The following is a 22,132-nucleotide window of genomic DNA, read 5'->3' as shown; positions in this document are numbered from 1 at the left end:
CTCTAGTTGTGGCGAGTGGGGGCTACTCTTTGTTGCGGTGCGCAGGGTTCTCATTGCAGTGGCTTCTCTGGCTGTGGAGCACGGGCTCTAGCCTGCGGGCTTGAGTAGTCGTGGCTTGCAGGCTCTAGAGTGCAGGCTCAGTAGTTGTGGCACACGGGCTTAGTTGCTCTGCGGCATGTGGGATCTTCCTGGACCAGGGCTCGAACCTGTGTCCCCTGCATTGGCAGGTGGATTCTTAACCACTGCACCACCAGGGAAGCCCGGCAATTTTAAAAATGGGTTGCTGTCTTCTTACTGAGTTGCAAGTGTTCTTTGTATTTATTCTGGAAATAAGTCTTTTGTGAGGTGTATGTATTGTGAGTATTTTTGACCTTTCTCTTAACAGTGTTTCTTGAAAATCAAAGTTTTTAATTTTGATAAAATTCAATTAGTCAATACTTTTCTCTTATTGCTAGTGCTTTTCTATCATGTTTAAGAAATCTTTGGGCAGGTTCCCAGATGTGGTGGTGCAGTCAGCGGTGGCTTGGGCTTCCACACCCGGCTGGGTGGCCAGTTCACTGTGGTTGGCTGGTGGTGTGAGCTCCTTCAAGGGGCAAATGGCCGAGTATCCAACAATCTCCATTGACTTCTTGGACAGGGAGAACCTGAGGGCCCACACCTTCTTCCTGTCCCACTGCCATAAGGATCACATGAAAGGATTAAGAGGCCCTACTTTGAAAAGAAGGTTGGAGTACAGATGAGGAAACCCGAAGAATCAGAGAGGTTAAATTAGTTTCCCAAGGTCACACAGCCAGTAGATGGCAGGACCAGGATTTCCACCAGCTTGAGGGTTTACTTATACTGTTCGCTGTTACTAAAGAGTTGTCAACTAGTTGTTGTTAACTAAAGATTTTGGGAGAAACGAATTATATCAACTGAAATTGAAACTCCTACCCAGATATCTTTAGTCAATGAAGGATCAAGAGAGAAGGGAGAGATTGTTGTGACTCTCTTACCAGCTGGTCATTGCCCAGGATCAATTACGTTTTTATTTTAGGGCAATAACAGAACTGTCTTGTACATGGGAGACTTCAGACTCGCAAAAGGAGAAGCTGCTAGAAGCTTGCATTCTGGGGGCAGACTGCAAGACATCTTCGAGTGTGTACTTATATACTACTTTCTGCAGTCCAGAAGATTATTAAATTCCTAGTTGGGTGGAGTGTCTGAGTGGAATATCCGAGCTGGTTTGAAGCTGGATCGTTCAGAGTCTGTACCATGATGTGTGGCTGAACTCAAAGCAGCTTATGGGTAGGAGTATTAATCAGCCTTAGTGAGGAGTTAGGAGTCCAGGTTCTTGTGGATAAACGAGACATTTAGAAACATACCTGACATTCTTCATCATCTCGTAACAGACGGTAGCACTCAGATCCACACATGTCAGCATCCAAAAGCAGAAGGATATTTTCAGTGGAATAAGTTACCCTGCAGAATTAGTTCCAAAAATAGAATTCCCTTCACACAGTCGGCATGAAGCCATCCACTATGTGGTTTGGAGAAAGAACCAGAAAAAACAATGTCATTGTGAGGATTGGAGAGAGTTTGTACAGAGCTCACTTTTTTTTTTTTTTTTTTAACTCCTCCTACAGTGAGATTAAAGATATTTTGAATCACATCTGTCCTGTGAATGTTACCGAACTCAGGTCCGGTTGCTCACCACTCGAAAGTCAGTACCCGAGAGGCAGTTGTTGGTAGAAAGGAAAATTGCTTTTAATCAGAATGCCAGCAATCTGGGGAAAAGGTGAACTCATGTCCCCCCAAAAAACCAACTCCAAAGATTTTGCTCAGCCATGAAAATTTTTAAAGGGGAAGTAATCTCAGTTAATCATTGAGATGGGGGATCAAACTCGTAAGCATCTCCCACTGTGTGCAGGCTTGTCGACGCCTTGTGATCTTTCTTTAGATGCTATCTTGTTCACATGGTTTGTGAGATTACTGAAGGGGAAGCTACTAGGAAAAAGACCTGGTCTTCAGTTAATTACTTATTCTTCATCTCAACTTTTTTGATCTAAGGAAAGAACCAACTGGTTAGGCAAGGTATTGTGTGATCAAAAGATTTGAAAGGTGTATTTGGGCCGGAGATGAGCAGATCTTGGGGGTGCCTGGTTTAAAAGTTAGTTACAGGGCTTCCCTGGTGGCGCAGTGGTTGAGAGTCCGCCTGCCGATGCAGGGGACACGGGTTCATGCCCCGGTCCGGGAAGATCCCACATGCTGCGGAGCGGCTGGGCCCGTGAGCCATGGCCGCTGAGCCTGCGCGTCCGGAGCCTGTGCTCCTCAACGGGAGAGGCCACAACAGTGAGAGGCTCACATACCGCAAAAAAAAAAAAAAAAGTTAGTTACAATTTTCTCTTCTTGGACCCCTAGGTGCACCCTTTCTCATTTCTTACATTAAAATGAGAGATCTCTTGGAGCTCCTACTGTCTGCACCAGTGCCTAATTCTGGATTTTTGCATGCCTCTGGGTCCAGGCTGGAGATACTGGTGGAAAAAAAAAATCCCAATAATTCACTGCTGAATTGGTCTTGCTTTGAGTTTTATTCTTTTTCTTTCCTTTCCTTTCTTTCTTTCATTCTTTCTTTCTCTTTCTCTCTCTCTCTCTCTCTCCCTCCCTCACTCCCTCCCTCTCTCTCTCACCCACCCTTCCTTCTTCCTCCCTCCCTCCCTCTCTCTCTCTCTCTTTCTCTCTCTTGCCTGCCCTTCCTTCTCCCTCCCTCCCTCTCTCTTTCTTTCTTTCTTTTCCTTCCTTCCTTCCTTCCTTCCTTCCTTCCTTCCTCCTTCTTCCTCTTCTTCTTTTTCCAATCAGCCTGCTATGATTTCCTTTTCAGAGTCCTCAGATGCTGCCCCATGCATTGTTTACAATGTTTTTAGTTGTATAGTGTGGGAGAGACAAGGTGCAGTATAAAAAAAAAAAAAGAAGAAAAAAGTTAGTTACAATGTAGCTTTGCTAAAGTGACCGGCAAAGGGGCTTCCTGCTGAGGGCAGTTTCCTGCAAAGAGCTGCTCACATGGAAGCATATCCAAATGCCGTTCCAGAAGGCACAGCTACGGATAAAGTTAAAGAAGTCTTCAAGCCTTCATGCTGGTCTTCCCCAAAGTATGGAGCCAAAGTATAAACCACTTGGAAAATTGAAGAGAGCTAGAACAGTCCACCTAGACTCAGGAGGAAGCCAGTGATCTCTCTGATGATCCTCTCCCTGTACTTTTAAGGCACAAGGTTCCAAACCAGCAAACTCTTCACCCTGAGGTATTTCCCATGGTGACTGCAGTATCACAAAACCAGCCTGACAAACTGAGAAAGGCACAGGATGCCTCCAAGCAGAAAGTACACCAGCCTCTCTCTGGGCAAACGTTACAGATTATGAAGAATCCATCAGTGAAAGTGAAGAATTAGAAATCACAGCTTCGTCTTAAGGATTTTCATTTAGATTGCTTTGAATTATATAGATCAATTTATGGAAAATAGACATTTTAGTAATATTGAATCTTCCAATCCATGAACATTTGGGTCTTCTTTAATTTCTACCAGTACTATTTTTTTTGTTTGTTTTTACTATACTGTTCCTAACTATATTTTGTTAAACTTATCACTAGATATTTCATATTTTTTGATGCCTTTATATTGATATTAATAATACAAAGTCATTTTTTCTTTCAGCATTGAAAAAATGCCATTCCATTATTGTTTGGCTTGAGAAATCAGTGATATCTTATCTTATCTTATCTTCATTCTACTATACGTGTTGTCTTTTCTTTCCTTTCCGACTGCTTTTAAGATAGTCCCTTTATGATTGGTTTTCAGCAATTTAATTAAGATGTGCCTTGATGTGCGTTTTTATGTTTATTCTTCTTGGAATTCATTGTGATTTATGGATCTGTAGATTGACGTATTTCATTAAATCTGGAAAATTTCCAGCCATGATTCATCAGATTTTATCCTCTCCAAACACTCCTTTCCTTTCTGGGAACCCAATTACCACTTGATGTTTTTCCACAGTTCATTGAGGCACTGTTATATTTCTAAGCTATTTTCGCTGTTGCTTTAGTTTAGATAACTTATGATGCCATGCTAAATTCACTAGTATTTTCTTCTGCAATATCTAATCTTCTGTTAAGTCCATCCAGTGAATTTTTCATTTTAGAAATTGTATTTTTAAGATCTAGAGGTTCCCTTTATTTCATTTTTATAGTTTCCATCTGTCTCCTCATTGTATTTGTTTTTATAAATCTGTGAACATATTTATAATAAGTTTTTCAAGTCTTTTTTTAAAACTTTATTTCTCTTATTTTTGGTCTATTCTAATGATTTATTTTTCCACAGGTCATATTTTCCTGACTTTTCATAGGCTAGTAATTTTTAAGTTATATTCCGGACATTGTAGGTTCTAAATCTTTGAGAGTCTGGATTTTCAGATCTCCCATTAAAGCATGCTGAATTTTGTTGGGCAGTTAATTTTCTGGAAGATCAGATTTATTCTGTAAAGACTTTTGAGGGACTTTCCTGGTGGCGCAGTGGTTAAGAATCTGCCTGCCAAGGCAGGGGACACGGGTTCAATCCCTGGTCTGGGAAGATTCCACATGCCGCAGAGCAACTAAGCCCATGTGCCACAACTACTGAGCCTGCGCTCTAGAGCCAGCGAGCCACGACTACTGAAGCCCGCAGGCCTAGAGCCCGTGCTCCGCAGCCAGAGAAGCCACCGCAATGAGAAGCCCACGCACCGCAACAAAGAGTAGCCCCCGCTCGCCACAACCAGAGAAAACCCGCGCGCAGCAACGAAGACCAAACGCAGCCAAAAATAAATAAATATATTAAAAAAAAAAAAAAAACTCAAGTCATCTTGAATCCTAAAAACTCAGGACTTCCCACCTCATAACTTATATCTTACTGCCACCAGAGGGCGCTATGCAGGGAAGATGAGCTAGGTTTTTATTCAGCACCAAAAACCCTTCTAAGATTTTTGTGTTAACACTTACAGGAAATCTTGAGGCTTTCCTCACACTTAGAAGTATGCCTTCTACAGAAGAGATGCTTGATAAATATTTGCTGATGATAAGTAGGAAGAGGCCAGGTGAAGAAGTGGAGGAGAAATCCAGAGAGCTGGGTTCTGGGTGCTTACCCCTCTACCAAGAGGCTGTGAGATCTGAAGCACAGCCGCACAGCCTGATGGGGCTTTGCAACTCTTTCTGTAAAATAAGAATAATGGGGTTATTGGGGGAAATAAAATAATCTATTTAAAAGGATCTTGAAAAATATAAAATGCTATACAAATATGACAGGTAAAGAAATGTCCCTATGAAAACAAACCTGCAAAATGTTCTACTCACCGGTACATCATCCTCTTCAGTAAATGATGGCCCAAGCCCTAACACGATGCACTTATTGCCAAGGGCCTCTAAATGTGTGTGTCTGCTTCCCCTTCCTGATGTTGATGCAGAAACAATTTTTATCCTGGTTAGCACATTCCTGGACACAGGGGCTGCTCATGAGGTAGTTGTATGTCATGCTTGGGCCTGAGGTGTATCCACATTCCTGCTGTGATAGGCAACTACATACACCCTTGGCGTGTTTTTTTTTTTTTTTAATCCATTCAGTCCCTGGCATTCAACACACACCAGAGATCTCTCTGGAAAAACTGAGGAAGTTGGTCTAACACCCGCTGGGTCTTCCACGGTTCCTTGAAAAATTACATGTTCCTCAGTGACACCTCTCATTGCTTTTCCAAATTAGCAAGAATTGACAGTCTTGAAATTTAGAGACACATAACTCATAAATATGCATTCAGTACTCTGGCCCAAGAACACAAATCTCTACATTTTTGCTGTCCTGAAATATATTCTGCTGAGATTATGTTTCCTTCTTCCTCTTCTAGGCTGCCCCACACAGATTAACCTTCTCCAGTACCCTTACATCAGACCGTTCTTGGAATCCAGAAGCTCCAATGTTTTCCCACTTTCCATAGAAATCAATCAGATTGCTCCAGATCCCATGATGCCCACGCTGCTCCTGTGTCGGTCGACTGCACTGCCAGTCAACCTGAAGTTGTCTCTGACTTCTGCACATACTCCAGGCTTTCCTGTCTCTGCTTGTGCCCTCCCACCCCCTGCATAGGGCCGAGTCCTGCCCGTTCCTCCTGGCAGAATTTAGATGCCAGCCCTTTTTTGGAGTAATTTCTTCCACCTCTCAACTCTCACTTAATACTTTCTGCTTGGTACTCTAGGGAGCTATGACTCTCTTCTTCTTGTGTCCGATTTATCTTTGTATTCCCACAATATCAGCACATGATAGACCCCGTATAAATATTTGCTAGGCAACATAGATGAATGGAATTTAATCTAAAGGGTCTTTAGGGAGTATCCCATTAGAATACGTATCTATCCAAAATTAAAGGTTGTCTTTTCTTTAGAAGTAGTTATTTGTAGCCATTTCTATTGTCTTAGTTCCCCAGCTGACCCCTTCCTGAGGTCTGTGCCTGTTTTTGCTAAGTTTTTACTTTACTCCATATTAAATTTACAGTTTATATCAAGCTCACTTGTTTAAGTTTTTTATTTCTGTTCCCACTGTTCTCATGTCCCTTTACAATGTATGCAATTACATGAGCTGCCTTTGAGAGCAAGATTAGACTTTAAATCTTGTGATTAACCTTTCACATTACGAGATTGCCAGCTCCAAGTTTCTCGCACACTTCTCTTGTTTTGCTCTAGACTAATTTCTCTATTTCATCTCTTTTGTTTTGTGTTACTTTGTAACTCGATTCTTGGCTGCATAGGCCCAGCTTGGGAGAATTTCTTGCCTCCCTAGGTTTTATAGAATGACTCTTATGCATAAAATCAAACAAATCTATAAATGTTGGAAAACAGCCTATCTAAATCTGCCTGGTAAGAGTTCCAGGTGGCTACCAGAGTTGTAAAGTTCTCGCTATTCTGATATTTTGAACACAAGATCTTCAAAGAAGACGTTTTGAAAATTTACTGGAAATACAAATTGCTTGTATTTACACATGGAAAATTTTCCTAAATAGAAAACTACTTAGCCTTAAATTGGAGCATTAGATTGGAAATCTTTTCAAATTCATTAACTGCTGAGGTTTTGGTCTACATTTGTTGAATTCTTATTTTTATCCAATTTGTTTTAATTAAAAAAGGAAAAACCCTTTTGAGCTTAGAAGACCACTTTAACTTTTATAGTGCAGTAGAAAAGTAGTTTGCCAGTGACCCAACAAAAATGATAAAGGTGTGTATTTTCAAAAGTACTTACAATACATCCCTTCAGGAAATAACTAATTTACAAGTAAACAAGATATTTGATGTTTTAAGATCTTTCTCTTAAGATCATTGCAGTAACTTCCAAGAATACTTCATTTCCTGGCAGTTTGAATACAACTAACAGGAATAAACAATCAGTATTTAGACCTACAAAAGAGATTCATTTATAGTAATTAGTTATAGACAACATCCTAGGCATGAAATTAATTCTAGCCTGATCTGAAAACGCTGATAGTGTTAAAATGGATGTTTAATGTGTTATTAGTTAATGATATTTCTTCTGAGGACCTTATCAAGTTGCACACAGCAAAGCTGTTGTCATTATTTTTTACTCTCCCAAAGTGACACTTTAATGAAATGTGTCAGCACACCAGTGTTAGGATACGTTTCATTAATGCCCAGCACTTTTGTTCTATGCTTTACATTTGGAAACAGATTTAAGTATTAAGTGCCTCTAATGTCTGCAGCCAGGGAATCCTTTCCGAATTTGTAACAGTGACCAGAACAGACCGCATTACACTCTCCAAATGGTGTGGTTTTGCATTTGAATGTCTGAATTATCCCGGTTTCTTAGAGACGACCAAAACGCCAACATCTTAAATCCTCAAAATACTGTCCGCTTCATTGAATGCTAGTGATCTAAGCATATGTGTAATTATTCTGTAATTCTCCCCAAAATGTGATTCCTTGGAAATGCATACTAGGTTTCTCCTATTGTAAATGCAATGACTATTTCTTTGTGGCCACTTCTTTAAATACGGTAACAAGCAAGTCTGTGTGTCTGTGTGAACTGCCTTGATAATGATGATTTCTTCCCAAGCTCTCCTTGGGACACCCATCGGGGAAAATACGCCCTGCATTTGTGTAAGAGAGAGACCCCATCACAAAAAGACCATTTAAGATGGTATACATTACAACTAGAGGATTTCTTGCCAGAAACAGGCCTAATGTCACTCACAATAGCCTTAGAAATAGCCTCAGATAGTAAGTTAGACTTTGCACATGTTACCAGGGCCAGCTGTGGTAATCCATGGCTGCATATAGATTTTAGAGAAGAATAGAATCCCATGCTCCTTTCAAAAAACTTTGGTTGTGGTCAACCATGGAAAATTAAAACATACACTTTAAAAACTGACAGCTGGAAAGAAAAGTGGTGGTGGAGGGGGGAGCAGGATGAAGTAGAAGGGATGGTTAGGGTATATCTTAACTTCGGTTTTTATTTTAAAGTTTTGCACTTTCTTTGGGAAAACCCATTGGTGGCACCTTTCCCTGGAAACCACCTTAGTGGGCAGTTATTCCAAGCTGTGAGATCCGGTGTGTGGAAGGCCTTTGCAAATGGTTAATGTCTCCTTCAGATGTGGCTGGGCTGTTCTTATTACAGCCCCTCATTAATTCCAGTGTGAGTCGTTTCATTTGGCCTTTTGGTTTAGCAGAGTGCAGTGGGTTTGTGGGTGTTTACTGGTAAATACAAACGACCATGGAATGGGGGGGCCGGAGGGGAAGGAAAGTCAACTTGCAGGATCATAGTTACTCTGTGGATAATTTGATAATCACTCCGCAGCAGGTGCTTGCATTGAGTCATTCCTCCTCTTGGCATAATTTTGCAAACAGCTTGGCTTATACAGCCTGTGCCATTCCCGCAGCACCATTTCTAATGGTAGCTTTCAAAATGATTTCAGCATCATGTGAGCTGCGGCATTAGTTTCCTACTAGTCCATCTCAGTTATTTGTTTATTCTTGGCAATAAAATTTTTAGAAATTTTAAATCTGGGAGAAAACACTGGGAGACGGTAGGAAAATCAGTCTTATTGATCATTTAAAGGAATTTTAAAGTTTGAATTAAGGGAAAACCATTTTAATCTTTTCAAAAATACGCAAGTAACAAGTGAAGAAGTGAAAACGTTGGCAACTTTTGTACTTGAGAGGAAGATAGCAGCTGGGGGTGGAAGGGAGTCAGGCAGTGGCGGGGAGGGGTTGGGAAACAGCCCCCATAGTGAAGCCTGTCCTCTGTACTTGCCAGGCCCCCATGAGAGATGCCACGGCTGGCTGTGTTTCCATTAGCATTAGAAAAGACCAAATTTATGTTGCAAAGTAAATTTTAGAAATTTAAAAGAAATGACGGAAATAAGAACTCAGGACGCACTATGTTGGTAGGAGATTTGGATCTCTTCCCAAGGAAAGAATGATGTGCGTAAAATCAGCAGAAGATTTCTGAATTCTTCATCCTGTTTATATTTATTTTTTAAGTACTGTATCATTTATCTGGGTGTTATTTATTTGCCAGTCTTATGAGAAAACAAACTTAAGAAGGCTTCTGAGCAATAAAAGTATGTGTCCCTAAGTCTGCTCACTAACTTTATGACTAAGAGAGCCCCTCAATACTCACTCAGAGCCTAATTACTCGTATGTTACAAATACTTCTAACACACATGGATATCCGCTTCTCCAGCCATAAAAGATTAGAAGCAGCATAGCAGATGGGGAACAAATGAGGAGAGGATCTCGGACATACTGGAAGCCGCAAGAAATAATGGCTGACAGCTTGATTGTGAAGGGGAGACAGAAAATCCATATAAAGCAAACATAGCACTATGAAAGCTTAGCGGTCTGGAGCCATTCAGGGTTTTACAGTTTACCAATCCCAGAAGGTCTCACTGTGTCATGGCATAGAATAAAAACTGATGCTCATAATCATGACTTTGAGTCATCAAGAAAAGATTGTGGTGTTAAATGCGCCTGTCTTTTTTTTTTTTTTTTTAATCTGAGGCCTATAGGCAGTGTTTATGAGGCACTTAACTTTATAGAAAAAGGAACTCAGTAACTGTCATCTTTATGTATAGCCCCAGAGTCATGTTTCAATCTTGCCCACGTGCAGGCATTCATTTTCCCATATATTGCTGTCCTGAATGTGAATGCACCTGCCTTTAAAAAGGCATATGTAGAATAATTCCCACTGGAATTGGCTAATATTGATATTAAGATGCAAGTCTTTGTGCTTCAAAAGCTGACCTTTAGTACTTTGGAAATTACTATTTATGTGGAGATGATTTCTCTCTCCACAATGCCAAATCATTAGTACATAAAAATTCCTCATGCTTTGAGTTTTGGCGTAGCTAAATGTTCTTACTCAGATTGCATTTTATAATTCTTTCTCTAGTGACACAGCTGGTATAGTGAGGGAAAAAACACTAAAATGAGAATCAGAAGATTTTCTTGGTCCCTGCTCTACCTCTGAGATGCCAGGCATTATGGGGAAGTTAGTTACTCTCTGGTGCTCAGTTTTCTTACCTATTCAGTGGGGTTCTCAGACCCCATCCAGTCTGACAAACTATGATTTTCTTGGAATGGTAGCTCAGTAAGTGATAGGTGATTGGTTCTCTGTGCTTGATGCAGGGCTGAACCACAGAGGCTGCCTTCCGTCCTGTGGGGATTAGAGGGACTAACCTCAAACTTTACGCTCACCAGCATCCTGTTAAGGTATTTTAAAATGACTCTAAAAGGACTTAGAGCCCCAAATGTTAATGACCTTTATATCTCAGTGGTGAGAACACAGAAGATTTTTCTTTTCTTTTCTTATGCTTTTTTCATACTTCCAACATTTCTAAAACAAATGTGTATTCTTTTTATAAGGAAAAAAAGCAGTAGAAGCTATTTTAAAATTATAGACACAAAAGAGAAAAACTTGGGCCCTTCTAAATGCTTAGAGAAGTTCGGTCTTAAAGGCAGAGCATGTTTGAAATAGAAGGTGGATAATGTTACATCCCCGGAAGTAGGAAATCCACCCGGCAACTATTATGTCTGCCACATCCAGGACTCTCAAAATGGGTGGTAATGTTTCAGACTTGAGGAATAAAAGGAGCATCCAGCAAACCAGGGGAATATGGCATTAAAAGAAAAGTCCCCAAATAAACAACTACTTATAATCCTGGGCTCCCAGCTGCCTTTTGTCTTCTAGATGATTATCTTGGCAAAATATCTTCCTTGCCAGGGACAATCTCATTGTGATTTGTCAGATGCTAACTGATAAGACAGGAGCATTTTTCTAGACTCTGAATCTCTGGCTACTTTCCCCAGGATCATCTCCTTGGATAATTGTTAGAAAATTTGCAGCCTACCCAAAACCTGTCTAAAAACACTGGAGAAATAGAGAAGGATCCAGGAGGCTGATGAAGCTCTGAATGTTTAATGTCCCAGGAAACTGGCTGCCTGGACGCTGCCAGCAACCAGGGAACCAGTCGACTGCAGCTCAGGAAAATGGGCCTGGCCCGGACAGCCCCAACTTGGCAACAGCTTGTGGGGAGTAAATCCCCTCACTGAAGGTTTTGCTTAATCTGAATACATTCAATTTCAAAATCTGCCCTTGATCTAAGCCCCTTAAGCTTCTGGGGGAGGACTAAGGACCTTCAGGGTCAATGCCAATAACAAAAGCTAGGAAAAATCCACCTTTCCTCATATCTCATTGCTGCATTCTATAAGCTGTTAACTCACTGCAGAAAATGTTTCCTTTCAATGAAGTTGTCTTTAGAGAACCTCCTCCCTTCAGTTTAAAGATGACATTCAGTGCTTCCTTTTTTACATGTTCAACATGTTCAGTAGAAGGAACACCAGACAAAATGTTAGGAGGCCTGGGTTATAACCTGAATGTGCCCCCACCAGCAGTGGGATTGTGGCAGAGCAACTGCTCTGAACTTATGTTACCAGTACAGTGAGTTGGTTGGGCCAGATATATTTTTCTCCTAACTGTGGTCTTTGTAACACTTGTCCTTATAGGTGCTTTCCCAGGGGCGGGATGATTGTAATCAAATAAGCTTGGTGAACACTGAAGATCACATCCCTCCTTGGAGATTCACACTGTCCATCAGCATATTAAAGGCTCTGAGAAGTCCTGTAGTAGAGAAACTTCTACAAATGTTTTCAATCCAGTATTTCCCAAACTTCTTTACTAAACCAAGAAGCCCCTTTTGTCTGGTAATTCCTGTTTTGAAACCAGAGTCCCATTCCGACAATATAATAGATGGTCCTGTGTCTGATCTACATTTTAGCAGTTACATGAGTATATATGTAGAGGGCATGATCAAGATCAAGGCATGATATATTTTACATTGCTGGGGGCTTAAGGTTGGGAGATATAATTTATTCATTGGTTTAGGGAATTAAGATCCAAAACGACTCAGCAGTTGCATTAGTTTCCTGTGGCTGCTGAAGCAAACTACTGCAAATTCGGTGGCTTAAAACAACAAATGCGTTTTCTCACAGATATTGTATTGGTGTTGTATAGCCATCTGTACAAATGCAATATGGTGTAGAGTTATTACCCAAGCTCCTATATGTAATGGAAGACCCTGTGTCCCAGGCCATAAAAGCAGTATTATGTAGTAGTGAATAGAGATGAATTCAATTAGATCAAGATATGAGTGCAGACCTATCACTTACTATCTACAGCACCCTAAGAAGTTATTTACTCTTCAAAGCCTCAGTTTTCTCATCTGTAAAATGGAGATAATAATAGTACCCATCCCAGAGAGTTGTTGTGAGGATTAAATGAGATGACGCCTGTAAAGAGCTTAGCACGTTGCCTGGCTATAGTAAATGCTTAATACCTTCTGGCTGTTATGGTAATGCTTATAATTGTAGGGTGGGAATGTATTCTGGGAGACCCCCAAAGGAGTAGAGATCTGGACCCATGGCATATGAGGAGGACTGTCCCTGGGGGACACGAGATCTGCCTTCGGTTATGCAAATATGTTCTCGTTATTTTTCAAGGGATAGAAATCCAACTTCAACTCAATTTAAAAAAAGGAAATTAGTAGTTTAACACTCCTAACTTAAAAATTTAGGGAAATACTAGCTTTGGGCCTCACTGGATACAGGTATTTAAACAGTGTCCCTAGGGGAATTCCCTGGTGGTCCCAGTGGTTAGGATTCCACGCTTTCACTGCTGAGAGTGTGGGTTCAATCCCTGGTCGGGGAACTTGCCTGCAAGCCACGTAGCAGTGGCCAAAAAAAATAATAATAAACACTGTCCTTAGGATTTAGCTTTTTCTCTTCAGTGCTCTATCTGTTCTGCCTTTCCTCTGTGTCAGTTCCATTCTTAGGTAGGCTTTCCTCTCATAGTGGAAAGATAGTTGCCAAGGACACCAGGCTTTCCCTTAACTTCTCAGCAGTTCAACCAGTTTCCAAAATGTCCTGGAATTGATTTTCAAGGTTGTCAGGTATCCTGTAGCAGAGACAGGTTTTCTGACATGGGCAATCCAGGGTTGAACTCCAAATGGCCAGGCTTAGGTCACATGTCTCTCCCTGAACCAACCCCTGTGACCAAGGATTTGAAATGCTGTGATTGACCAGCCTGGCTCCCCCGTTTGTGCCTGAGGCCCCCTGGCTTAGTAGTGAGGGGAGTGGGGTTTCCTAAGCACACTCAGGGAGCTTTCCCAGAAGGTGTGGGAATGATTGAAAGACAAAGCCGTAAGTATCCCCTGTGGCTGTACTGGGGACCTGGTGGCAAATAGCGAGGAGAATCTTTCCTCTGCCTGGCTGATTACTCATCTGTTGTTCTGGCTGGCTCATTGCCCCCTAGGCAGAGTCTAGGTGGAGAGGGGCTGAAATTCATCCGGATACCACCCTTAACGTTCCCTGGGACTGCCCTGCTCCTATGGCCAATGGACCCTAGAGCTTCTGAGCACATAATGTATTATCCACCCTGGGACAATTGTGAGAGTGAAAGGGGATGCTATGAATAATTGTGCTAGGCCAACAGACATAAGCCAGGGCTGTCCCAGGAACTCTAGGACATGTAATCATCCTATTGCGAGCCAACCCAATGCAATTCCGCCCAGTTCTACCAGTAGTGACAGAGCCCTTACTGTGCTTGCTCTGGGGCAACAGGTGAAAAGATATCAATTTGGGATGTTTGCTGCAGTTTTAGCAGCTCCGTCTTCTCTTTCCTTCCCCAAATCATCAAACCATGTTTGCTGGCAGAGGTGTACTTGTCTGTCATGCTCCTCAGCAGGAGAATGAAGGACCTCTGTGTTGACACTTTGAGAGACATAATAAATATAAAGCCTACTCTTTCATTCTGGAATATCAGACTGTGGCTCAGCCTAAGGAATTCAAAGTATGAGTGAGTAGATGGGTTTGGTGAGCTTGAGACAGAGCCTCTCCCTGGCCTTTAAGGCCATACCCCAGTTTTCCCAACACCATTTATTGAAGAGACTATCCTTCCCCCATTGAGTATTCTTGGTGCCCTTGTCAAATGTTAGTTGACCATTTATGCGTGGGTTTATTTCTGGGCTCTCTATTCTGTTCCATGGTCTTTGTGTCTGTTTTTGTGCTAGTCCCATTTCTGGTTGATTACTTTAGCTTTGTAATATAGTTTGAAATTAGGAAGTATGATGCCTCTAGCTTTGTTCTTCTTTCTCAAGATCGCTTTGACTATTTGGGATCTTCTGTGGTTCCATATGGATTTCAGGATTTTTTTTTCCATTTCTGCGAAAAATGCCATTGGAATTTTGACAGGGGTTGCAGTGAATCTGTAGGTCACTCTGGGTAGTATGGACATTTTAACAATGCTAATTCTTCTAATCCATGAATACAGGATCTTTCCATTTATTTGTGTCTTCTTCAGTTTCTTTCATCAAAGTCTTAGAGTTTTCAATGTACAGATCTTTTACCTCCTTGGTTAAATTAATTCCTAAATATTTTATTTTTTTGATGCAATTGTAAGTGGGATTTTTAAAAATTTCTTTTTTGGCTTGTTTGTTCTTAGTATATAGAAACACAACTCATTTTTATATGTTCATTTTGTATCCTGCAACTTTACTGAGTTCATTTATTTGTTCTAACAAATTTTTTTTTTTTTCTCTAGCCATCTTTTTTCTTTTTTATTTTATTTTATTTTATTTTTTTTAACATCTTTATTGGAGTATAATTGCTTTACAATGGTATGTTAGTTTCAGCTTCACAACAAAATGAATCAGTTATATATATACATATATTCCCATATCTCTTCCCGCTTGCGTCTCCCTCCCTCCCACCCTCCCTATCCCACCCCTCCAGGCAGTCACAAAGCACCGAGCTGATCTCCCTGTGCTATGCGGCTGCTTCCCACTAGCTATCTACCTTACGTTTGGTAGTGTATATATGTCCATGCCTCTTTATCGCTTTGTCACCGTTTACCCTTCCCCCTCCCCATAGCCTCAAGTCCATTCTCTAGTAAGTCTGTGTCTTTATTCCTGTTTCACCCCTAGGTTTTTCATGACTTTTTTTTTTTTTAAATTCCATATATATGTGTTAGCATACGGTATTTGTCTCTCTCTTTCTGACTTACTTCACTCTGTATGACAGACTCTAGGTCTATCCACCTCATTACAAATAGCTCAATTTCGTCTCTTTTTATGGCTGAGTAATATTCCATTGTATATATGTGCCACATCTTCTTTATCCATTCATCCGATGATGGACACTTAGGTTGTTTCCATCTCTGGGCTATTGTAAATAGAGCTGCAATGAACATTTTTGTACATGACTCTTTTTGAATTATGGTTTTCTCAGGGTATATGCCCAGTAGTGGGATTGCTGGGTCATATGGTAGTTCTATTTGTAGCTTTTTAAGGAACCTCCATACTGTTCTCCACAGTGGCTGTATCAATTTACATTCCCACCAACAGTGCAAGAGGGTTCCCTTTTCTCCACACCCTCTCCAGCATTTATTGTTTCTAGATTTTTTGATGATGGCCATTCTGACTGGTGTGAGGTGATATCTCATTGTAGTTTTGATTTGAATTCCTCTAATGATTAGTGATGTTGAGCATTCTTTCATGTGTTTGTTGGCACTCTGTATATCTTCTTTGGAGAAATGTCTATTTAGGTCTTCTGCCCATTTTTGGATTGGGTTGTTTGTTTTTTTGTTATTAAGCTGCATGAGCTGCTTATAAATTTTGGAGATCAATCCTTTGTCAGTTGCTTCATTTGCAAATATTTTCTCCCATTCTGAGGGTTGTCTTTTGGTCTTCTTTATGGTTTCCTTTGCTGCGCAAAAGCTTTTAAGTTTCATTAGGTCCCATTTGTTTACTCTTGTTTTTATTTCCATTTCTCTAGGAGGTGGGTCAAAAAGGACCTTGCTGTGATTTATGTCATAGAGTGTGTTCTAACAAATTTTTAGTGAGTCTTTAGGGATTTCTATATGTAAGATCATGTCAAACAAAGATAATTTAACTGCTTCCTTTCCAATTTGGATGGCTTTTATTTCTTTTTCTTGCCTAATTGCTCTAGCTAGAACTTCCAGTATTATGGGTTTTTTTTCTTTTTTTTAATGTAGTTGACATACAATACTATGTTAGTTTCAAGTGTACAACATGGTGATTCAACATTTAAATACATTACAAAATTCCAGTGCTATGCTGAATGAAAGTGAAACAGTGGTTACCTTGTCTTGTTCCTGATCTTAGAAGAAAAGCTAAAAAAAAGAAAAAAGAAAAGAAGAGCTTTCAGCTTTTCACTGTTGATTATGATGTTAGTTGTGAATTTGTCATATATGGCCTTTATTATGTTGAGGAACATTCCTTCTATACCTAATTTGTTGGGAGTTTTCATCATGGAAAGGTGTTGAATTTTTCAAATGCTTTTTCTGCATCAATTGAGATGATCACATGATTTTTATCCTTTATTCTGCTAATGTGATGTATCACATTTGTTGATTTGCCTATGTTGAATCATCCTTGCATCCTAACACTCCATAAACAAAAGAATGAAATTGGACCCTCATCTTACACCACACACAAAAATTAACTTGAAATGGATTAAAGACTTAAACTAAAATGTATTAACCTGAAACCATAAAACTACTAGAACAAAACAAAGAAAAAGCTCCTTAAAATCAGTCTTGGCAATGATGTTTTTGGGTATGACACCAAAAGCCTAGGCAACAAAAGCAAAAATAAACAGAACTACAGAAGCAATCAACAAAATGAAAAGGCTATGTACAGAATGGAAGAATATATTTGCAAAGCATATATGTGATAAGGAGTTAACATACAAAATATATAAGGAACTCATACGACTCAATAGCAAAAAGCAAACAGCTCAATTAAAAAATGGGCAAAGGGCCTAAATAGACATTTCTTCAAAGAAGATATGCAAATACCCAACAAGTATGTGAAAAGGTGCTCAATATCACTAATTATTAGGGAAATGCTAATCAAAACCATAAACCTTGCACCTGTTAGGATGACTGTTATCAAAAAGACAAAAGATAAGAAGTACTGGTGAGGTTGTGGAGAAAGATACTACACCATGCTCATTCCTACCTTAGTACCTTTGCTCCTGCAATTTTCCCTGATTGGCCCACTCTGCCCTCAGATCTTCCTGGGGAAGACTGTTCCTCTGGATCAACCAGATTTCACCACACATGTCATCTCCAAAGATCTCTGTCCTAACCACTCAATTTAAATATCTGCCTCACTTCATATCTCACACTGTTGACATTCTTTGTTGTGTGGGACTGTCCTTATGCATTGTAGGATGTTTAACAGCATTCCTGACTTCTACCCACTAGATGCCAGTGACATGCCATCCCCCACTCCCACCCAAGGTTGTGACAACCCAAATATCTCCAGACATTGCCAGATGGCCCCTGGGGGCAAAATGGTCCCCACTGAGGACCACTGGTGTGTTTCTCTCATGATCTGGGGGCACCAGTAACTCCTGATTCAATTCCTTGCTGGCTTCACTATGATTTCCCTCACCATTTACATTCCTCTTGTTAAAGCTCATGCTCTGTTTGACTCTTTGCTCACACGGGGCCATCTCTCAGCTTCTCGTTATTCTAGATTCCTCACTGAGGAGGAATCATTTCCAGGAACGGGAAGGAGAAGTGGTTGGGAAACCAACCAGCCCTTATCTGGAAGCGTGAATAATGGGCTGGTGAATATGCTTTTCTGTGGGCCATTCTCTGCAGGGCACAAACTGGCTACAGGATAGAGGGGCAGATCCGGCTTACAGATGTGAAATATTGGGTTGGGATGGTGCTTTTTATATTTTAAATAGTATGCCATTAGGTGAAACATGTACTCTCCAGTTTAGCATGGCATCACCACGTCAGTGCATCAGTGTCTTATATCTGTCCGGTTCACACATCTATATGGCCTGCCTGGCCACTGTAAGCAGTTGAAGTTCATGACCAATCATGCTTTAGACATAAAGTACTCATCTAAATGGAATATTCTAACTCTAACCTATTCACAAATAGAGAATGGTGCCGTTGAAAGTGGAAGATGGGATAGCTCTGTAGACAGTTTTATTTGTATTTCTACTGTGGGGTCCAACATCATAGACTCTGACTATATTTATTTTCTCCCTTAGGTAGAGAATTTTGGGCTCTAGATGGAAAGTGTTCTTTTCTTCTTCACATTGACACCTGCCTATTTGCATCTGGAGTTGTACTCCTGAGTTTAGGGGACCAAGTGGGAGTAGCTAGAAGAATCCTGGTGCCCTCATGATTTTGGTGACCTTGTGCTATTTGAAGACTCTTCAGATTCTTTCTTGGGTATTTCACCTCCTAAGAATGGATTGCTGATGCATTTAATTTTATCTTTTTTTTTTTTTTTGACAAATATGGGGCTCACCAGGGTGGGGCCTAATTTGACAAGAGCATTCCAGTAAATAAAACCTAAACTAAAACACTTTCTATTTCCTGATGAGAAGGTATAGCATGTGCAAACTCTAATCATATTAAAGTATTTCTGCCAACTGCTTATTACCGCAACAGTAATTCTTGTGGGATTTAATAAACAGCTTATCTGTTACATCCTCAGAGAAACTTCCTCTCTTAACTTCTATGGCAGCTCATTTGTACTGTTCTAAGGATCCTTTTGTCATTACTGCCTGGCTTTGTATAAGGAACAATTTTTCCTTCTAGACTGTAGGGTCCTAGAAGCCTATGATCATTCTTCACACCTTCATGTCTCCACCATGTCCAGCAGAGGGAAAAGATGCACAGGAGATTCTCCAAATGTTTTGTTGGCTGAATGAATATGTGATTTGAAATTTGGGAAGGGAGTGCTGCAGTTAAAAAAAAAAACATTTTAAAAAGAAAATTTGCAAAACACAGAGATAAATAGAAAACAGACATTATCTATACCCCTATTGTTGACAGTCACTGTAAATACTTGTGTCTTTTTTCTTTACTATATATTTAGATAATATATTTTGCCATAAAATTGCAATTATACTTAAATGCAAGTTTGCATCGTGCTTTATTTTTACTCCTTACTACGTAGTTTGAGCATTTCCTAAGTCATTAAATATTTTTCCAGCACACCATTTTCAATGGCTGTGTAGCATTTCAATGATGGCTAGATAATGATTTACTCATGGACATTGGATTGGTTTTAATATGGGCTATTGCAGATACGCTTTGATGAACGTCTTTATGCAAAAATAGGATATATAATTTGATACGTTCTTAGAAGTCAAATTATGGTACCAAAAATTTAAGAGCTTTTGGTACACGTGTTTCCAACTCCCTTCCATTTTTCTCCATAGGTGTCCCAAAACAAATTTATTAGATGGTACTTTACTCACAATTAGTGATGCAGAGGATGACCAAGTTCTGAGCAGCAGCAGCAGGAGTAATAACTGTAATAAAGATAATAATAATGACACCTGTATACCAAGTTACAGTTTAGAAAGTGCTTATCTCTCACTTGTCTTCTATTGTACTTAAGACTTGTTTTCTTTTGTACTCAGATATTATTTCTTACAGATGAAAAAAAACGAAAACTTGAGGAGATTAAATGGTTTGTTCAAAATCACATAACTCATTGGAAGTCTTATATGTTCTTTCAACCATGCCAACAGGGTTAGAGACAAAAATGAAGAGGAGATGCGGATATGGAAGGACAAACACAACAAATGTAACGAAAAGAACCTTTGAAGTTTGGATATAACCTCAAGAAAGAGAGTGGCAACATTTTGTGAGTAGATCAATGAAAAAAATCTTTTGGAGCTAGGGCCGAAATTTTAAATTCTAGGAACATTTCACAAAGGGTAGTCCCTTAAGCTCCTGAACCTCAGAAATACTTTCCTAAAATACCCTGATAAATTGGTACCTTTGTGGCCCCCTAATTGTGTCTGGTTGGAGATAACGTTCTAGGCTGGAGGTGATTTTATCAGGAGAAAAGGATGTCTAGAACTTGTTTTAGGTGCCCAGACACTGTCAGAGCTAGAAGGGACTTTAGAAACCATTTTCTCTGATTCCCTCGTATAAACTAAGTCTCAGGAGAAGTAACTCACTCAAGGTCACACAGAGATTCAATGTCAGGGTTGAGGCCAGACCTGAGAAATACAGTGTAAATCTGGACAGAGTACAGAGAAGGAATCAGGTTAAAATAAAGCAAAGCAATTTTTTTAAAGTTCTGGACCAAAGGAGTTCTTAATTCATTTAGTATGAGCATTTCTATTGTGTTACATCCAAATGCAGTTTCAATTTACACATAATGCAAGGAAACACCCTTGTAAATCACTCAAATAAGCTTTCCTGTTTATTTTATTATACTTGTTTTTTTACCTTTAGCTAAGTAATTTATTTATTAGGATTGTACAAGTCATACAAATAAGAAATCAGAATCATGCATTACCAGGCATCTTAGTAAAGTATAAGTAAATCAGACCAGTTGTTTCTGAACCTGGTTGATTCTCAAAATCGCTTGGAGGACTTTTTGAATGTACACATTCCCAGAGCCCCACCCCAGGGATTCCGATTTAGTAGATCTGATGAACTTGACTACTTCCTCCTAAACTTGCTTAAAAAAAAAGATTTTCAACTGTAACTGAATCCTTGAAAATAAGATCATGAATTCTCAGGAATTCTTAACATATAACACAGAATGCTTTTTTGGAAATGTCAAAGTCAAGTGACCATTCCTGCTTAAAAATTAATTTGGGGAGGTAAACCACTAAATGTCTATTCAGAATGACCCTATACTTAGAAGTGTCTGAAAAAATTAAGTTAGGGAGGCAGTAATAGGCAATAAATGGATTTTCTGTTGTGTAAATGTTTATACAGATGTTGTAAGTGAGACTTTTCAAAAACAACCCCATAGGTTGCTGACAGCAGACAACTTTGCATATGTGTGTTAACAGGAGAATGTGCTGTGTTTCAAATGAATGGGGAAGCCGGTCTAAATGACTTTCAGATTAGCTGGAACAGATGGAAGGGTCACAGTTGAACAACTTGACACACCAGCATAAAGGCAACATTGGAGTGGAGTTCATTGCCTATGATAGATACTGTCAATCAACTCCGGCGCTCTCTCAAGTTAACCAACAGTCTGGACCTTTAAAGATTTAAAAAAGAATTAAAAAAAAAAAAAGTATTTTGAGGCAAGAATTGGAATTTATCTTTTTTTCCAGGACCAAACTCTATCCCAGACTACCTAGGGTTTTTAGACACGAAGCAATAGATTATAGACGTTTTGGAAACTAATATGATATAAACTTGACATTAGGGGCTTTCAATAATAAATAAAAAATTTAGTCCACATGATGACTTTTGAGGGTTCTATCGTCACACTAATTAGAATATAGTGCAGAATACCAGAATGAAGGAAATGCAAGTCTTTTTCTTAACTGTTCAACTTGGATTTTGATCAACTGTTGTTATAACAATATGTACAAGCAAATATTAAAATATACTATATGTAGGTTATTTTTTCTAGGTCTAACTTTGTAACTTGATATGTGTTAAACTTTTGCATGCGGCCCAAATGGTAAAAAAAAAAAACAAAACAAAACATTCTCTTCCATTGTGACCTGCTCCTCAAGAACAGGATGGGGCTTGGGAGG

General features: G+C 39.7%; 1 pseudogene; it reads left to right on the top strand.

Moving 5' to 3' along the window:
- The first annotated feature begins 775 nt into the window (after positions 1-775).
- Positions 776-2,163, top strand: LOC113625172 (protein artemis pseudogene; annotated as a pseudogene).
- Positions 2,164-22,132: the final 19,969 nt, after the last annotated feature.

This window comes from Aethalodelphis obliquidens, unplaced genomic scaffold, assembly GCF_003676395.1.
Source record: "Aethalodelphis obliquidens isolate GAN/ISIS:26980383/991018 unplaced genomic scaffold, ASM367639v1 scaffold14, whole genome shotgun sequence".
Classification (NCBI taxonomy): domain Eukaryota; kingdom Metazoa; phylum Chordata; class Mammalia; order Artiodactyla; family Delphinidae; genus Aethalodelphis; species Aethalodelphis obliquidens.
Note: the sequence above shows the minus strand (reverse complement) of the source record. Positions and strands in the feature narration are given on the sequence as shown.